We start from the raw sequence: 19,313 nt of genomic DNA on the forward strand, positions 1-19,313 counted from the left end.
CTGAAAATAGCAATAATTCTATGGTGCTCACTTTCCATTTGAAAAAGCAAATGCCCGGCATGAAGGAATGCCTTGCATAGCAAAAAAAAAAAAAAAGGATTAACTTCCAAATCCTTCAGTAATAGTTGTGGGACAGTAACATGAAGTTCCAATCCAAAGTATACATTCCCATTGTAACACTGTAAAGCTGTGACCAGTTGTAACATTGTGGTATATGAGTGACCCTCTGTCCCTTGCTGGATGCAGTGTTGTTGTAGTTGTGTTGGTCCTAGATTATTAGGTGGGCACAGTAATATCTTTTGCTAGAGCAGCGTCTGTTGGTGCAAGAGAGACAAGCTTTAGAGCTTGCACAGCAAAAGATATTACCGCACCCTCCTTGTTTCTCAGCTGTTAAGGAATCACATTCTTTGACAGTTTCCTATTAAAAAAGCACTGTTATCATTCCATAGTGGAGAAGTTGCAGTCCTCACCAGCAGTTACTGGGAGCCTGGCCTGCAGTGATTTACACTAATCTAAGCAAGATTATTAAAACATAAATTCATATCGCTTGTCTTCATCTCACTGGGCTTGACTCTCACTATGTTCATTACACGGTAATGTGAGGTTATATAATCTAAGTTTTATAACTCTCTGAGGACACTCTGGGTCAAAAATGAGCCTGAGATTCCAAGGCACATGAGAAATATCATTTTTATTTGAAGAAACAACAAAGTGCAGTGAGAGTTATGGCCAGGACAAGTCATAATAACCAAGCCTCTACCAAAGGTAATTTTATTTTAATTGCATCTGAAATTGATGACGAATTAACCAGAAGAAAGGCCAGTCATTATTTCACGTGGAGTGGCATGGTCCATCTGAATAGCGTCTTGGGCCTATGCACTATATAACATTGCTGTGCAAGATGTCTTGTATTTAAGAATGCCAGTTAATTTATAATACACAGTAATGCCCGTAATCAGAAGCACTGCATGAAGATTACACAATGTGAAGAACAAGTGGGTGATCTGAGCATTAAGGATCACCTCTTTCCTGGTTCACTGAGTAGTACCAGGAATGTTTAGCTAGTGTGACTGGTGTTTTGCATATATTACAATAGAGGTTCCTCACTGCAGGAGTGAGGTGCATGAAAATGATCAGCACAGAGGGAACTACAGTGCATGACATGTCTGTGTTGCTTTAAGATATTCAGGGACAAACAGCTAGAATATTTCTTTGTGTACCTGAGCAACTCAGAAAGGTCTGGGCACCAACAAATGTGGGCCAAATGCTGTTCCCAGCACGCAGGTGACTTACTACCCGTGCAGAGGCCCATGAGCACAGAGCCCATGCACCAGTTAAATCTCACTTAAGCTCTCAGCCCTTCACTGGCCATGTGCACAAGGTTGGATTTCAACCAGTCTGAGTAGCTAGGCTGTAAACTGGGGCAATCTGTTGGGGCTCATGGGAGCTGGTTCCTTCATGCACAGAGTAGCTACTCAGTGCCTGCTTTGGCAGGTGAGGGAGGGCATTGGCGAACTCACGGCTTCAGCACGAAGCTCCGGAAGAGCAGTAAACAGAGCAGCCCTGTAGTGACAGCCTGTCCTTCCCACCAACCAGCCTACACCATGGAACACAGGCAGGGCTGGCTCCAGCTTTTTTGCTGCCCCAAGCGGCGAAGCGGGGAAGAAAAAAAAAAGATAAATCCGTGATCGGCAGCAGCTCTACCACGCCGCTTCATTTTTTGGCAGCAATTCAACGGCGGGTCTTTCGCTCCAAGAGGGAGTGAGGGACCCGCCGCCAAATTGCCACCGAAGACCCTGACGTGCCGCCCCTTTCCATTGGCCACCCCAAGCACCTGCTTCCAGGGGCGGCTCTATGTATTTTGCCGCCCCAAGCACGGTGGTCAGGGAGCCTTTGGCGGCATGCCTGCGGGAGATCCACTGGTATCGTGGATTCGGCGTACCCGCCGCTGAATTACTGCCGAAGCCCACGGGACTGGCGGACTTCCTGCAGGCACGCCATCAAAGGCTGCCTGACTCTGACACGCTGGTGCCTGGAGCCGGCCCTGAACACAGACCCAAGCACAGCAAGTGGGGACCCATAAGCCTCTTCCCTATCTCATACAATGGAACACCTCTGGTTCCAATGGAGCGAAAGCTCTCCCAGCCTGGGGAATGGGGCGGGGTTGAGGGGTTTACAGGAGTGCTATACATCAGCACTTAATGGATTGGGGGCAGGAGGAATGAGGCAGGGACATTTTTCTGATGGAGACTAGCTATCTACCCATATGCATATGATTATCAGTAGCTGGTGAGCTGGGTAGTTCGATCGCCCAACCAAATATCAAAAGACCAAATCCGGGGCTGATTTAACAGTTTGCTTTTTGCAAAGTCAGTTTTAATGTTTCCTCTGTGTAAATTAGTTTGGATCTTTCACTCGGCAACTAGATGAGAGGAAAAATATCTGTTTTTTTTTTAAGTAGTAAAATGTAATTGTAAAACCAAATTTTAAAAAATTGTTTTAAAAAAATGACAAGATGAAGCTAATGGCTTCTCACTAGCTGCTCTGAAAAGCTCTTGTATTTTAATTCTCATCCATAGCCATTTTGAAACACTTTCAATCCATTAGAACTGCTTGAACATGATGCACAAAAGGTATATTTGCTACACATCAGCACATTTGCACAGCAAAACAATAGGTAAATATGGTCTGATCAAAAGCAGTTATAATAGTCCAAAGGGTTCCAAAATAAAATACTCATTACTGAATCACTTCCAACCATACCCCCAAAAGGCCTGCTCCTAATACATCTTATCAACTGATACTCACAGCCTGATATATTAAAGAGGTGTTATCCAACAAGAAAGGCAATTCTGAGGTTAAGCATAATGAAGCAGATTACAAATCAATAGACTGTCACCCCATTTTAGGATTGGGAAATGCACACAGTGATATTCAGGGAAATACATTAGCACAGAGCTTAGAATGGTAAAGTACCTGTAAAATAAAGTGAGCTGTAGTCGTCCCTGATGTAAGCCGGTGTAGCTCCACTGATTTCAGTGGCGTTAAGCACTATGCACACCTAGGGCATTGTATAAATAATAAATATGTATAACTTGCCTCAAAAAAACCCTAACTTTAACGTTAGATTAGAAAGTTTACACACATACACCCCACATCCGCTTTATGATGGATTAGACGATAAACGTAGAAAATCCATAGTGAATGATAAACCATAGCCAGCGAACATTTCTATTCAAGTTTTGCCTCCCTTCCCTATTCCAACTCTGCAGCTGGTTTAGTAATAAACAGTACAGCTCTGCTTCAAAAGATGTTGTAATCAAAAGATTATACTTCAAACACCTGGGGAAAAGAAGACAGCATTTCACTCAGTTTCAAACTGTAAACAGTAAAGTCTGCTCAGCTCAGTAGCGATTTAAAGTCCAAGTCATTTTACACCAAAATATGCCAGTCTTCTCCCCCTCCCCCTGCTGCCTCACCCCACTGCAAATTAACATTTTATTGTATTAACAAGAGGCACAAGAATATAAAGAGATGTGCAGGTGGAATAAAGCTGCCAGTAAAAGCAGACACCAGAGGGACAACTCTTTAGTGAGGACTTGCAAAAGACCAGGTTACAAACTGTTTTAGATATATGCAGTTCAGCTCCATGTTAGTCCAGCTTTCTGTACAATAAAAACTCATCTGTGACTCAGTAATTGTGACCATATTTTCACATTAGGCTAACAATTCATGTAGCCATGAGTCGAGCTATAACATACATTGTAATAATTGGTGCCGTATTCAAACAAGATTATTTGAAAACTAGATTTTGCTCCTCCCATCCTAACTCCTTTTTTACAAAATAGAGGGGCTCTGTACGTGAACCCTCATGCTGAAGAGTCATGGTTTGGCTACATGGCGCTCGACAGGTGTGTCATTGCTAAAGCACACTAACATGCTGTGCAGAAATTGGGCTGTGTACAAGCCGCTGGTGAGCTTTAACGTAGTGTGGTTTGCAAGCGCATTAAGTGACAGTGCATTAGGGACCCTTTAGTACACACCAACAGAGGCTACAAAGATCAATTAATGCTCAGCGTGTTAGTGCACGTTAGAAAGCACAAGCTCACTGAGCATATGCCCCCACTGTATAGATGAGCCCTAAGTGGCCACAGACAACTCTCAGCGTTATCAGCTCTTGCGGATGTCAGGAGCAGCTGCCAGTCAAGTTTGTCTCGTGCCTATGTATTATGCTATGGGATTTTTAGGCCCCCAACACCTGCTGCCCTGCCTAGCTACGAGCATAACACTTGCCTCCTCAGAAGGTTTCTGTCCCCGCTATTGCCTAGGCAAAGTGTAAAGGACTCCTCATGGCATCATTCTCAGTGCGGACCCATCACACAACAAAAATAATGAACCTCCCTTGTAAGGCAAAACCTCGCCAGACATGAGCCTGTCAATAGACCTGGCTCTTGCTTTACTGCATGCCCTTGAGGGATCCCATTGAACTCAGTGTGAACAGGCTGTACAAGGGGCGAGTCAGAACACAATTTGGTTCCTGAGTCATGTGTAACGCTGCAAGAAAGCAAATGCTTCCGTCAATGGCCAGTCACCTTCCACCGCGACAGTCTCCAGCTGAAACCCCAAGTCAAGCCCTTTTACCCCAGCAGTTTGCTTTCAGTTGGAAGTGTCTCAACAATACTCTACAGGGCTGGACCAAGGAAGATACAATGCTAGTGTGGCTCTGTGCCAGAGGCACACATGCTGCCATAAAGAAGCTGGTCAGGGGGGGAATAGCTCAGTGGTTTGAGCATTGGCCTGCTAAACTCTGAGTTCAATTCTTGAGGGGGCCATTTAGGGATCTGGGGCAAACATCTGTCTGGGGATTGGTCCTGCTTTGAGCAGGGGGTTGGACTAGATGACCTCTTGAGGTCCCTTCTAACCCTAATCTTCTCTGAGTTCCCAGAGCAGCTGAGGAATGTTTAATAGCCCGGGCTCTAGAAAGCCTCTAGGAGTGCTCGTGGTCAGTTGGGAACTCATTCAGGCGTTCTCCCACCAACTGCGTCCATTCATGGTACTTAAGGCCCGGCTAAGTACACGTGACTGAGGACTTTACACTCATTAATGTATTTATCCTCCCAACACCCCAGTGAGGTAGGAACGTGCTATTAGCCCTATTTTACAGATGGGGAGCTGAGGCATGCAGAGACTAAATGACTTGCCCATATGCAGGAAGGAATTGGACCCATGTCTTTGAGGTCCCATACTAGTACCCTACCCACCCTTCCTGCCACTGCAATTGTACTCCTGATGCTGCCTGGTCTTCCTCACACCCTTTGCCCAAGTGAAGCAGAGGCTGGGGCAGCAAAAGCGGCTGAGGTTGGGAAGAAGTTGGCACAGAGTGCAAACACGCTGTGCGCTGAAGGGACAGCCAGCTGGAGGGGACAGGTGGGCGGGGGAGACTGAGAGAGACTCACAGAGATGGGTGGGAGGCCTGTTCCAGTGGTCCTGGAGGGGGGGTCGCTAAGGAAGTGGTGGGGGCAGCACATTAAAAAGGGACGGTTGAGCCACTTGCAGAGGCCCAGGGGGTCAGCCCAGTTGCTCAGAATCTAGTCTATGTGTTCTGACTCCTGAGTGTGGCCAATCAGCTCACGCTTATAGTCACCAGGGCAATGCCATGCCTGTCCCACACACTAACACTGAGTGGCAGACATGCTAGCACACTGCCGTGCCGCCTATCATGGATTCCCCACCCACCCCAAGCTGTGCCCATGAGCTACCCAGGCTTTGGGACACAGGTGACAGACATAGGTGAGTGAGCAGGCACTGCAGCGACGTCAAGTGTGGTTTTTGCTCTGTCATTTCATACCATACACCTGGCAAGCAAGAGGTCTTTTAAGAAAATTGCTAAAGGCTCGTTGAGCCTATATTCAGCACATACCAATATGATGGCGCCTGGTTCATGCCTTGATCTTCTGAGTAGTCTCATCACAGTCAGTAAGCATGTTTGCACAAATGGCGCCCCCCCCCGTCCCCCAGCATAGGCAAGTGTCAGGGCCAGCCCTAGGGAAAATGGCACCCTGGGCGAACTTGTATTTTGGCGCCTCTTGACCCTGTGGGCATAGTGCCCCCCCATTGCCCCAGGCCTCTGTGGGTGCCTCTCCATTGCTCCTGGCCCCTCCTGGGCTCCCCACCCCACTTTGTCCCAATCCCTGCACCCTCCTCCTCAACTCCCCTATCCCTGCACTGTGCCCCTTTGCCCCTAACCCCTGTACTCGCCTTCTGTGCCCCTAACCCCTGCATCCCTTCTTGCACCCACATGGGGAAGCTGGCCTGGATGCACAGAGCAGCTGGCATTGCTGCTCGCTTCCCCTTCCAACGCTGCTCCTCGACGATATGGGGGCTGTGAGAGGAGGCGTGACGTCAGGGCTCCCTGCGTCGGGGTCACTTTCCCTACCTGGGCTGTAAGGGGAGGGCAACAACTCCTGATGCTCACCTCACCGCAGAGTCCAGGTGGGGAAAGTGACCTGGCTGCATGGAGCGCTTGGTGCTGCTCCTCATAGACCAGTAGTGGGGCGTGGAGAAAGGCTTGGAGGGGGGGCAGCATCTACGCATCACTGCTTGTTCCCCACCCCCCATATTCCTCCACCAGGCGGAAGCACGGAAAAATCTGGGCACCAGCCGGGAGCCGTTTCTGACGCTACACCATCAGTGCGCACCTCAGCACGGCCATGCAGCAGCCCCTTGATCATGGTGCACCTGGGCAGTTGCCCAGGTGGCCCACCCCTAAGCCCGGCTCTGGAGTGTTGCACCATCTAGAACAAGGTTAGCACCACAACAGTACTATCTTCCCAGGTTGTCTTGGCAGGGAGAAAGGCATGAAGTGCACACAAAAAGCACCAGAATCTAGGTTCCAAAAGTTCATTTTTACCCAGTGAATTTAGGCAAATCACCCACCATAACAGACTGTTCCTTTAGCCAGTCAGTGTTTTTTTTAGCACCACAGTGCCCCACAGCACTATTCAAGATATTGTTTAAGCACATTATAAATGTGCATTTTCTAATGCTGTTTACAAGGCAAACTACACACAACATGCAGAATATACGGTAATCACATTAGTAAGACTATTTGATAACACTGCTTCTGTTACTGGAGAGATTTGTGCTAAAAGTTTACCTACTAACACCCATTCCTAGCACTCCTAGCCTGAACCCCGTCACAGGAGCTCACAGGCATGCTGGAGTCTGTGTGAATTATGGAAAGTAAGAAGGCATCACCCTTTGGTCTCAGCTGAAAAAATTGCTGAGTAGATGTTTGGGCTTGGGCAGGAGCATGAGCTCTGGGGTATTATAAGTGGGGCATTGTCAGCAGATCGAGGGACGTGATCATTCCCCTCTATTCGGCATTGAGGAGGCCTTTATGCAACACTGGTGAGGCCTCATCTGGAGTACTGTGTCCAGTTTTGGGTCCCCCACGACAAGAAGGATGTGGAAAAATTGGAAAGAGTCCAGCGGAGGGCAACAAAAATAATGAGGGGGCTGGAGCACATGATTTATGATGAGAGGCTGAGGGAATTGGGATTGTTTAGTCTGCAGAAGAGGCGAATGAGCGGGGATTTGATAGCTGCATTCAACTACCTGAAAGGGGGTTCCAAAGAGGATGGATCTAGACTGTTCTCAGTGGTAGCAAATGATAGAACAAGGAGTAATGGTCTCAAGTTGCAGTGGGGAAGGTTTAGGTTGGATATTAGGAAAAACTTTTTCACTAGGAGGGTGGTGAAGCATTGGAATGGGTTACCTAGGGAGGTGGTGGAATCTCCTTCCTTAGAGATTTTTAAGGTCAGATTTGACAAAGCCCTGGCTGGGATGATTTAGTTGGGAATTGGTTCTGCTTTGAGCAGGAGGTTGGACTAGATGACCTCCTGAGGTCCCTTCCAACCCTGATATTCTATGATGCTATGATTCTATGACCCTGTGTGGGTCCAGAAATTTTTCAGCCTGGCTCTCAAGCCCTGCAAGCCTGAGTCAGGTGACCCAGCCAGCCGTGGGTTTTCTATCCCTGTGTAGACGTATCCTTTGAATCTCCTGTAACTAAGGGAGTTTTCGGCTTTTCTTCTGTAATTGCAAATTCACTGTGCCTCTATCCTAAATCTCAGAGGGCCATTCGAACTAGTTCGCTTCTGTTCATTTAGTGAAACCATTCCCTGGGAGTAGGTAATTTAAAATCCACCTTTTGACCTTCCAAACACACAAAGGGTTCCAAGAAGTTTAGCTCTCACCGGCAATGAAACAAGATTAAAAGAGGCCAGAGGGCATGTCATGCCAGACCCATTTACTGTTGAAAGTGATGAGGATTACACAAAGTCAGCTGATCTATTAGTTGAGGTGCCTCATGCCCAGTGAGCGCACTGGTGGTGCTGTGAGCAAATCCTTGGCTCAAGATTTGGAAAAGTAATTAGCTGGTTTGGGTGCATCAATTTTGGGGCCTCCAACTTGAGACCTTGTCCTGGTCAGGTCAGGTGCTCAAAACTTTCTGAAAATCATGTCTTCTTTACGGCATCTCAAGATAGGCTCAAAATTATTAGTCATGTTTGAAAATCTTGGACTAGTTCTTTTCGCTTCCACTTTATATGTCTCATGTGGCTCTGTCGTTCTAGGGTTACACATTTAATAAATGAGCAGTGGCATCACTAGGATACACATTTTTCAGAATGCATATTGGCTTCTTCCAAAAAAAAAGCGTGTGTGCAAGTGGGTGTGATAATTTTTCAAACAGTCTATGGAAGGGACTCTGTTGTTGCAGGTCAAATTATGTTTTGAAACATAGCTATGGTAACTGCAGGGAAGTTCTTTTTATTTTGCTAATGCAAGTAAACACAAATTCAGTGTCAAGCCTCATGTAGAATTTATGAGACTTAATTCTGTGTTAAATTTTGCTATTGAGAGAAAAGCAATGTCAAGGAAAGCTTGAAAACACTTTTTAAGGGGTCTATCTTTACTATTGTTTTTGTGCTTAAACTTAATAGTATTCTTCCTGTGAAGTTCATTGGCTCCCCCATTTCCAATCCTCTCCATGACACATATCCTGAAGTATGGATTTTCCTCATTAAGAAAGTGTTTACCAGCATGGCTCAGTCTGTTAACGGCAGAGGTAGTCTCAATACAGCTGGTAGCTATCCTCATAACACATAAGTGTATCCTGCTGAGGACAAAGGACCCATCATGCAGGGCTTCATCTTGATTCAGGCGGCCCCAAATCTCAATCAAGCAAGTTGCTGATGAGCGTAAATGTCAAGAGGTGTTGTCTGTCTAGCTATCAAGCCCCCTCCACCCAATCATCTTGCCATCCAGGCATCAATGTCATGCTGAAGGCAAACCACACATTTTGTAACCTTATGTAGCATAATAAGCTCATAGGCCAATATGCAAACTAAAATATCATAGCTCGTTCAGGTCTAATGTGGTTCGAGAGAGTATAATAAAATTCCAAACATCAGATAAGGAGCCAGCATCTGAACTTCTCCTCCTCCAAAATTTTGTTATTGGGTCTGTTTTCTAAAATATCGCTATAATAACACAACAACAACAATCTCCTTCCTGTGTGTGGCTGTTCTTTCACCAGGTCCATTTGCATTCCTGCTCACCTCTTGTTGGAATGTGTCAGCCCTGCTCAAGTATCTCTGAGTGTGTTGTTTCCTAGTGACTGTAGCCCACAGCGCTTATATTGTATGGGGATAGACACCTGACATTAGATAGAGCTGATACGCTCCTCAGGCTTTGGCTGTGTATCTTACAGACGTACAAAAAACAACGGGGCTGAATCCCAAACACTAGAGGTGCAAAAGGACATCAGTGGAAATTGAGAATCTGGCTAAAATTGTTATTAAACCCTTTATTACCAAGACAGACCCACTACCACCTTGAGCATTTAAATGTTATGCTCCGTTCAACTGTATGTGATCTGTTTATTTTTAAGGAACATAGGGATTGCCATACGAGGCAGATCAAGGGTCCATTTGGTGTAGTATCCTAGTCAGGACCAGTTGCTTTAAAGCAAAGTGCATGAACCCCAAAGTATACATCTATGGAATAACTTGCCTATATGGACAATTTCCGCCTAACCCTTAATAGTTAGAAGAAGTAGGTTTAGGACAACTTTTAATCTGTAAACTCGTTGGGGCCAGACCATGTCGTCTTTGATGTTTAGAAAGTGCCTAGCCCATTGTGTGTACTAACTGAAATAACCAAATAAATAATACAATAACTGATAAATATTAGAGACAGTGCAGTGCTTCCATAAGGTAACTTCATATTTTGTGGCCAAGGGGCTGTCTTATAAATATGTCTCGCTTTTATTATTATTCATTTATATGTCAGCAACATCTAGGAGGGGCAACTAATAGCAAGGCCCCTTTGTGCTAAGCATTGTGCGTCTGCATAGTGAGATACAGGCTTCACCCCAAAGAGTTTACAATTTTACTAGACAAGACAGACAAATGATGGATGAAAGGCAGCACTGCTATCCCCATTTTACAGATGTGGAAACAAAGGTACAACGAGATTAAGGGACTTGCTTCACGTCATACAGGGAGTCTGTGGCAAAGTCAGGGAAATAAATCCAGCTCTCCTGAGTCACATCCAATGTTGTAACCATAGCATAGTCCATCCATAAATCCTTAAACTCTGTACCAAGTAATTCAGCCTTTGATAGGAAAGGGTTACTTACATAGCTGAAGGAAGAGAGCTGTGGAGCCAATTAAATGGGTTCTACCTGCGGTTTCCTTCCCTGCCCCTCAGTTACTTGATGCCCCATGAAATGTACCATCAATTCTAGAAGTAACAGCTCTATTCAGGGAGTCTATACATAGAAATTAAATACAAGCTGGAGGGAGAAGGTTGAGATGATAGAGGAGGTGTTTTGTCCTATTAACGTATTCCAATATATCCTCCTCACCTTTGCCCTGTGCAGCTGTACTAAAGAAGAGAGATAGAACAATCTAATACTACCTCTAGTAACTATCACAGGGAGCAGGTGTTCAGGAGTGAATGTCCCAGAGCCTTAAAGAACAGCTGATAATGGATGAGTTCTGTTAAAAATAAAAGCAGGAAAAACTCAGCTTTTTTCCCCCACTCAGGGAGCTATTCAGACGTTCCTTGATAGGAACAGAGCAACTCAGCTCAGAAGCTGCAAGTGCCATTTATTTAATTTGTGGAGGCGGGAGGGACTAGAAAAGTGCCTAGACGATTTAGGAACGCAACTCAATAAAGTCCTCAGGCACTTTTGAAAACCTCTAGTCGTAACAACGGGAGCAGCAGATGCTGTGTGTCACCTCTCAGAATTGCAGGTCATTCGGGGTGATAGGATGCCTGTACTTGTTCTTTGGCTTTTGAAACAGCTAACAGTTTTTAACGTCTACTGCCTTTAGGTCGAATTCTGCTCTTTCAGTTATGCCACATCAGTGACCTGAATTGAATTCCGGGATAACAGACTAGAATTCAGACCTTTGCCTTCTTAGGAACAGGATGCAGATGAAGAAATTTTGACTGATCTTTGATCATAATTACAAATTCCTACTTTCAGGGTTCCCATAAATTCTCTGGTGACATTTCCTCAGATTACACAGAAGTTGGTCAAACTATTTTTAGGGCTTAGTAATAAATATAATGAATGACTGTGTGACGTTGCACTCCATATGTTTATGGAAATATGCTTATGAATGTAAATATAATGTAACTGGAATATTCTTTATGCAAAAGGTCTCTTGTAAGGTATCATTTCAAAGCTTATAAGCTACTGACTATGTTCATCCTATTTGTATGAATATATCATTCTTGTATCTGAAGCTAGAAATGTGACGTATTACTCTGAACCCCTATTGTAACTAGGCAAAGTGTGGGGCATTAATGGTGGCTTGGAATCTAGATGGCTCCCATCAACTAGGACAATTGGTGGTAAATGGATCTGTTTACTTGTAAGCCTTCCTGTATACCTGTGTGCCAGCCAGTGAGTAATGAAGTCTCACAGGCCATGTGATCATGTCACCTGAACTGGAATCCCTCTTTAACCTGGTGCTTTTCCATTTAGAAGGAGGGATGGGAACCCAGAGAGAGAGAGAGACAAAGGATTTCTGCCTTGTGCCAAAGATATAAAAGGGGGTGGAACAGGACAAAGGGGGTCCCAGTCATGAGAAAGCCCCTAGTTTTCACCTAAGATGCCTGCTGGAACTAACAAGGATTGTACCAGGGGAAAGGATGGGGCCCAGACTAGGAAGGCGTTTACTCTGTGAAAGAAACTTATTGGAACATCTCTGAGGATGAGATTTACCTGTATTCAGTTTCTTAAATGCATTAGGCTTAGACTTGCATGTTTTGTTTTATTTTGCTCGGTAACTTACTTTGTTTTGTCTGTTATTACTTGAAACCACTTAAATCCTACTTAGTATACTTAATAAAATCACTTTTGTTTATTATTAAACCCAGAGTAAGTGATTAATACCTGGGGGAGCAAACAACATTGCATATCTCTCTATCAGTGTTATAGAGGGCAGACAATTTATGAGTTTACCCTGTATACGCTCTATACAGAGTAAAACGGATTTATTTGGCGTTTGAATCCCATTGGGAGCTGGATGTCTGGGTGCTGGGGACAGGAGCACTTCTTAAGCTGTTTTCAGTTAAGTCTGCTGCTTTGGGGGTGTGGTTCAGACCCTGGATCTGTGTTGCAGCAGGCTTGCATGTCTGGCTCAACACGACAGGGTTCTGGAGGCCCAAACTGGCAGAGAAAACAGGCTCAGAGGTAGTCTCAGCACATCAGGTGACAGTCCCAAGGGGCTCTCTGTGACCGAACCTGTTCCAGACTGGTTTGGGGTATTGTTCAGCTACTTATATATTTTTTTAGGCCAAATTCTGCACTAACTTACACCCTGCATAAAACTTATTGGATCCATTTTGCTCTTACCTGCACTGATGTAACTTAGGAGTTACTCCACAGTGAAGCAGAAGGGCTGATACTCTGTATACCCAAGCACAGCTGTAGAAGGGAGGACTGCCCGCCCCTCCCCCGGCAAGCACAACCTGGCCCATGGAGTGGCGTGTTCTAGTAAAAACTACACACACTGAGTTAGAAGCAGAAATTGATTGCAACAGGGAGAGAGTCCTTGACCAATATCCCCTGCTCTTCATGGCGACGAGGAGCTTTTGCCACCTGTAGGTCTGTGAGTGTATGTAACGCCAACAGAACCCAGTCATCGGCGGGAGGGGCCTTGAACCTGGGACCTCTGAAGCTAAATGCATGAGCCTCTACTGAATGAGCTAAAAGTCCCATGGCTCTTAGCGAAAGCTGTAGCAGACTCATTAATTTCTAAGTAGTCTCAGTACCACTGGAGGGGACAGACACCACACCCAGGAGGTGTGTGGGTCATACCTACACATGTTTAAGGAGACTCTGGAAAGCTATGATCCCCTTTCCATCTGCTGTGAAGGGCTCTAGCAACTTAAAAAAGGAAGATACTGGCTTAACCAGGTGGTTGAAGATTACCTTCCCCTCGCCCATGCAGGTGGCTCTACATTATGCCACACTAGGCGAGCAAAAGGGGCAAAAGGATGTAGCCCGATTACACTTGCACTGTGTTGATCCCCAAAGCCTCTGGGGGTTGTTGCAGCCTGGTATAATTTAGAGCAGTATATCAGTGGCAGGAAACCCTCTCCACACAGCTGAGTATCTGACTGTAAGACTTCATTGCTAGTGAGTGAACATGCAGCAAGAGTAGCCTGGTGCCTCTCTATTCCCCTCTGCAAGGAGCTGCAGAGATTGCACTTTCCAACACAAGATAGCAACAGCTTATCACTGCCTCTTCTGATCCCATGTGCAAGCTGGCCCTTGACCTCTGTCTGGTAGATAATGTCCTGGGATGCGGTTTACACTGAAGAAACCTGTTATTTCAGAGTGAAGTTTCACTACAAGTGGAGTGAAGCATCACTGTAAGTGGCGTAAACATCCAGTGACACACACACACAGAAGCCATTCAGGACTTCCACTCTGCCACAACCATTTTCACTATAACTAGCAGCAAGTTCCACCAAGGCATTTTTTGGCAGCAGGGACTAGGCCTGGGCAGGGCCGGCGCTAGCGTTTTTGCCACCCCAAGCACCAAAAAAAAAAAAAAAAAAAAAAAAAAAAAAAAAAAGCCACGATCGGCGGCAATTTGGCGGCAGGTCCTTCGCTCCGAGAGGGAGTGACGGCCCCGCTGCCGAATTGCTGCCGAATGGCCGGACGTGCCGCCCACCCTCTTCATTGGCCGTCCCAGGCACTTGCTTGCTACGCTGGTGCCTGGAGCTGGCCCTGGGCCTGGGGGCCATCCTAGTGGAAATACAAGACTGCTTACCATCCCTTTAGGCCCTGCTCCTTCTGCATCCCCACTAACACATGAATTAGTCAAATCAACTTTCAAACACTCAGAGATTCCTGTTAACGGTGTCAAAGTTTCCATGAGATAGCTGTAAGGGAAGACATCAGGTAATACCAAGCAAACTTCTATATGTCTATACAAAGTCACAAGGGTGTGTAAGAGAGAGGTGAGTGAGTGTGTGTGTGTGTGTGTGTGTGTGTGTGTGTGTGTGTGTGTAAGAGAGAGAGAGAGACAACTCACTGTACCGATAAACTTATGATTTTCTCTGTGCAGGCAGCAGTCTCAGACATCAAAGCTTCAGATTCAGCCGCAAGTGTCAAAAAACCATGAAGCTTTAAGACGCGACCAAGCATCAACACCAAGCCGAAGCTTTTACTCTTGAGACTGCTGACTGAACAGATTAGACTTAAAAACTCTCTAGAACGGCTGGTAGAAAAATAAATGACTAAATGCCTAACATTTGCCCAAACGCATCTTTATTTATCCTGCTGCACGTCTCACATTGGCATTTAAGCTCATCCCATTTTTAATGGAGAACAAAATCAGCTGCATATGAGCTAAGGATAACAAATGTATTCACCAGCCACACAAAGGGTGGGACAAAAAGGTTTGTTTATATTCAAAGAAACAAAGACAGTGAATCTGGGCATTTCCTCTCTTACAGTGAATGATATTGGCCTAAAGCCTCCTGTGTGCATTAAATACTCCTCTTGGGCATGTACCTTTTCCACTCTGTTGAAGTCAAGGAGATTTGCCTGGAGTGCTACTTATGTGTAGTGCTGTAGGGTCTTGAAACACACACACACACACACACACCATTGTGCTAGGCACTGTACATAAATGTAGTGCGAGACAGTTTCTACCCTGAAGAGCCTACAATCTAACTAAGCAAGACAAAGGCTGGGAAAAACAAAGCTTTAGTACCCTGATTTTATGTATAGATGAGGACCAGAAGGATTAGTTAACTAGTCCAAGTCACTTACACAGCTTGAACGCAGATCTCTTTAGTTCCCATCTTGCGCGTTAAACAGAAAACCAGTCTGCCTCCCTTTTGAGCCAATGGGTGCCACACACACAGGAGCGCCACCAGCTTTTTTGCTGCCCTAGGCGGCAGAAGGTCCCGCTCCCAAAATGCCACCCCCGACAGAGGCGGCGGAAGGTCCCGCCCCGAAATACGAATGACGACTGGGGCGGCCGAAGACCCGGCCGCTGCGGTCGCCACCCCTCAAATATTAGCACCCTAGGTGACCGCCTAGGTCACCTAATGGGTTGCGCTGGCCCTGCACACACCTCCCTCCAACGGCAGATTCCATCCATGAATGAACAGCTGAGCAGGCTTTGAGGGATACAATTATGCATCTTGAATCTGGAATACTTTCTTCCCAAGAGGCCCACATTATAGAATTGGGGGGGGCGGGGAAGAGGGAGAGAGGCAAGAGGGTGGTTATTTTTATGCTGTACTCAAAAGTGTGCTAGGTTTACGCAGGCTGCTTCAGAAGGATGCAAGCAGCAAGTGACCATCTTTATTTACTGTGAGTTGTTCCCAAGTGACCCCCTCCAGCAGCCTTTGATATATTTCTGAAGCCATCTCTATCCTGTCTTAGCAGGAAAGTTAGTCAGCAAGCATAGCGTTGAGCTGAGGAGCTGGAAAAGGCAGGCAGCTATAGTGGGACTCAGAGGAAAAAGAAAAATAGAAAGATGCATTTACTGACAACAACTTGTAAAGATGAAATTGCCAAATCTGAGAAGGCAATACAGAAAGAAACCAACGCACAGGCACCTGCCAGACAAGCCATGCACTGCATGGGACTCCACCCACAATTGTGGCTTCCTGAAAAAAAAAAATGGAAGAAGCTATTCTACCGAAAGAGGCATTCTGGGGTGAGACTGAGGGCTAGAGGCATAGCCTGATGCGTGCATACATGGCCTGCTGAGCTGTCTCTGAGGCATCTTCCCCCACCCTCAGCAATCAGATTTATGTTGGCTTTACAAATAGCCTGCCCAGGGTATGAGGCAGCAAGCAGCACAAAAGGTGGCCTAGATTAATGCTGCTTTCACAGCATACGTGCCTGCCCATATTGGCAGCTGTTTACATGCTGGGCTAGAACTGGGCTTGTAGGGCCCTACATGGCTAGCGGAGGTTTGTGTTACAAGATGTTACACAATTGATTTGGTGTTAAGAGACACTGAAGCTACTGGCTTTCCCAGAAGATGACGGTCTCCTGCACATCTCAGGGCCAAATTTGCTCCAGGTGACCTGGTGCATATTGGGGATAACAGCATCAATTTACTTTGAGGCATATTAGAGTAAAATCTTCCCCCTTGGTATTTAGCCCTGACACAAAAGAAGTTGGGAGGGAAAGCAAAAAGGGAGCTAAACGATTGAATGAACATCCCAGATAAGAGTGTTGGCAACCTGCAGAACTCCAACCCTCCTGGCTCTTATTAACACTAAGACCATTTAAGAGGCACCACATTGTTATTCCTGTAGTAGGGCAGCAAACCAAGTTTAGTGACACAGAACAAGTTGTCAATAGGAGGACTTTAATTGGATAAGACGATATGGGAGGGAGGGAGGCGGCCGAGGTGGTTTTGAGTTCTTTTTATGAGCAAAGAATATTTCCACTTTAGCTTGAGAAGGAAAACTTTTTCATGATGTCTTTTATAATAAAATCTATCAAACTACCAAGTATTTAGCTTGGCAATGAAAAAGAGCATCTTGCGTAATTTGTACTACCCCACAGTGCTTTCATTAGGAGCAAAGTTTTGTGCTTACAAGCAGCACTTGGAAAAACACACTCTTACGAGCTTGAAAAAGTTCCCTGCAAGACTTTCTTCCAATGCACCATGTTAATCCCAGTCTCCAAATTGCTTCTTTATCCAAGTGGCCCCACAGCCACCACCCTGGGTGAAATATTAACGGCTTCCCAAACTCCAAACCACAAACGTATTGGCTCTTCAGACAGCAGGAGGGGGAGGGTAATACCTTTTATTACAGAACAATTAATTTGCGTGGCAGGCATGAAAATCTTGAGAGGACACACAAATGTGTCCCATCACACTCACCTCTGTCATCTGTGAGCAAGGTGGGAGAAATATGAAAATACCAACTCTTGCTCAGCAAAACTTGCCTGAGCTTGAACGTAGTTTGGGATTACAAATACCATGCTGGTGAGGAGCCAAGAAACATCACAAATAAGAGAGATGTGACTTTTTGATAAGAGAAATAGACCCAGGGTAACCACGGACTAGAGAACAGATATTTTGATTTTCTGTCAACTATTCTGCTAGTGATACAATCAGAATCCCTCCCCCTTCTTTTTAACCGCGTGAGTGAAATCATTGCTGCTGAAAGGGGCTAGCCTATTTGAACCTTATAGGCTGAATGGAAGGACCTCTTCCCCCCTCCATTCTCCTTCCCTGGGTTCCACCCACAAGAATGACAATGGCCTTCTCCTCACACTGGAGTACTGTGTCCAGTTTTGGGCCCCACACTACAAGAAGGATGTAGAAAAAGAGGAAAAAGTCAGAGGGCAACAAAAATGATGAGGGGGCTGGAGCACATGACTTATGAGGAGAGGCTGAGGGACCTGGGATTGTTTAGTCTGCAGAAGAGAAGAATGAGCGGGGATTTGATAGCTGCTTTCAACTACCTGAAAGGGAGTTCCAAAGAGGATGGATCTAGACTGTTCTCAGTGGTATCTGATGACAGAACAAGGAGTAGTGGTCTAAAGTTGCAGTTGGGGAGGTTTAGGTTGGATATTAGGAAAAACTTTTTCACTGGGAGGGTTGTGAAGCACTGGAATGGGTTACCTAGGGAGGTGGTGGAATCTCCTTCCTTAGAGGTTTTTAAGGTCAGGCTTGACAAAGCCCTGGCTGGGATGATTTAGTTGGGAATTGGTCCTGCTTTGAGCAGGGGGTTGGACTAGATGACCTCCTGAGGTCCCTTCCAACCCTGATATTCTATGATTCTATGATTCAATTGAAAGGTAGTGTCTGGCCGGGGGGCAGGACCGAAGCAGAGCTGGGTGGCGGGGAGGGGCTGGGTGGCGCTCCCTCTCTGGCCCATCCCCCCCCCCGACATTACTCCATGCCCCTCCTAGGAGGGCACACCCCACACTTTGGGGACCTCTGGCCTAGAGGATAGTTTAGTCTCCATAGCCTGGCTGAGACTCCAATGGAGCTGCCAGTTGTGGTGTCCCTCTCACGTTGTGGTCACACTTGCTCTAGAAGCTGTCTAAAAAGGAAGCACGTGGTGGGAAATCTGCAAGGGCAGGAACCCTGGGCTTTGGAATTAACTTGGCAGGAGTTGACTGAGGCAGGAACATGCCAGAAATTTAAGTAAAAGCTCAATAAGACACCTGTGGCAGGGCATTATTTGTGAAACACACAGCGGGGCACAATAATTTTCCCAAGGGCATCTTTTTTGGACCCTGCCTACCTCTGATTCTATGAGAAATGAGTCATTAATTTCCCAAGTGTACAGAGGTTTCCCCAATTTCATCACTGTGGCCTGTATCTTCCCATAGCCTCAGATAATACAACCTCCCGTTTATCTCTGGGCAATGTTCTACCCTTCTTAGAAAGGGCTCTGGACATGCAGCTCTGAAGTTAAAATTGCATGCAACTGATCAGTGTTCGTGGTTAAATGTAATCAAATAAGACATTTTGCCTCTAATTAATTTCAAGAGCATTGTCAAAGATGGCACAGACAATATCAAACTCACAGTGCAAGGCAAAGAGGCAGCACAATGTCGACTTTCCAGCTGTCTGTTTTGATGAGTGAGTAATGATTGTCCCACTCTAGGTTGGGAGGAAGACGGATCACATACAAAAAAGAAGGTGGTATTCTTCATGATTCACCACTAGTGTACAATCTTTCATGTATGTGTTAGATTAACATATTCTCAGATGGCATTTCCCAGA

This window comes from Malaclemys terrapin, chromosome 7 (assembly GCF_027887155.1).
Source record: "Malaclemys terrapin pileata isolate rMalTer1 chromosome 7, rMalTer1.hap1, whole genome shotgun sequence".
Classification (NCBI taxonomy): domain Eukaryota; kingdom Metazoa; phylum Chordata; order Testudines; family Emydidae; genus Malaclemys; species Malaclemys terrapin.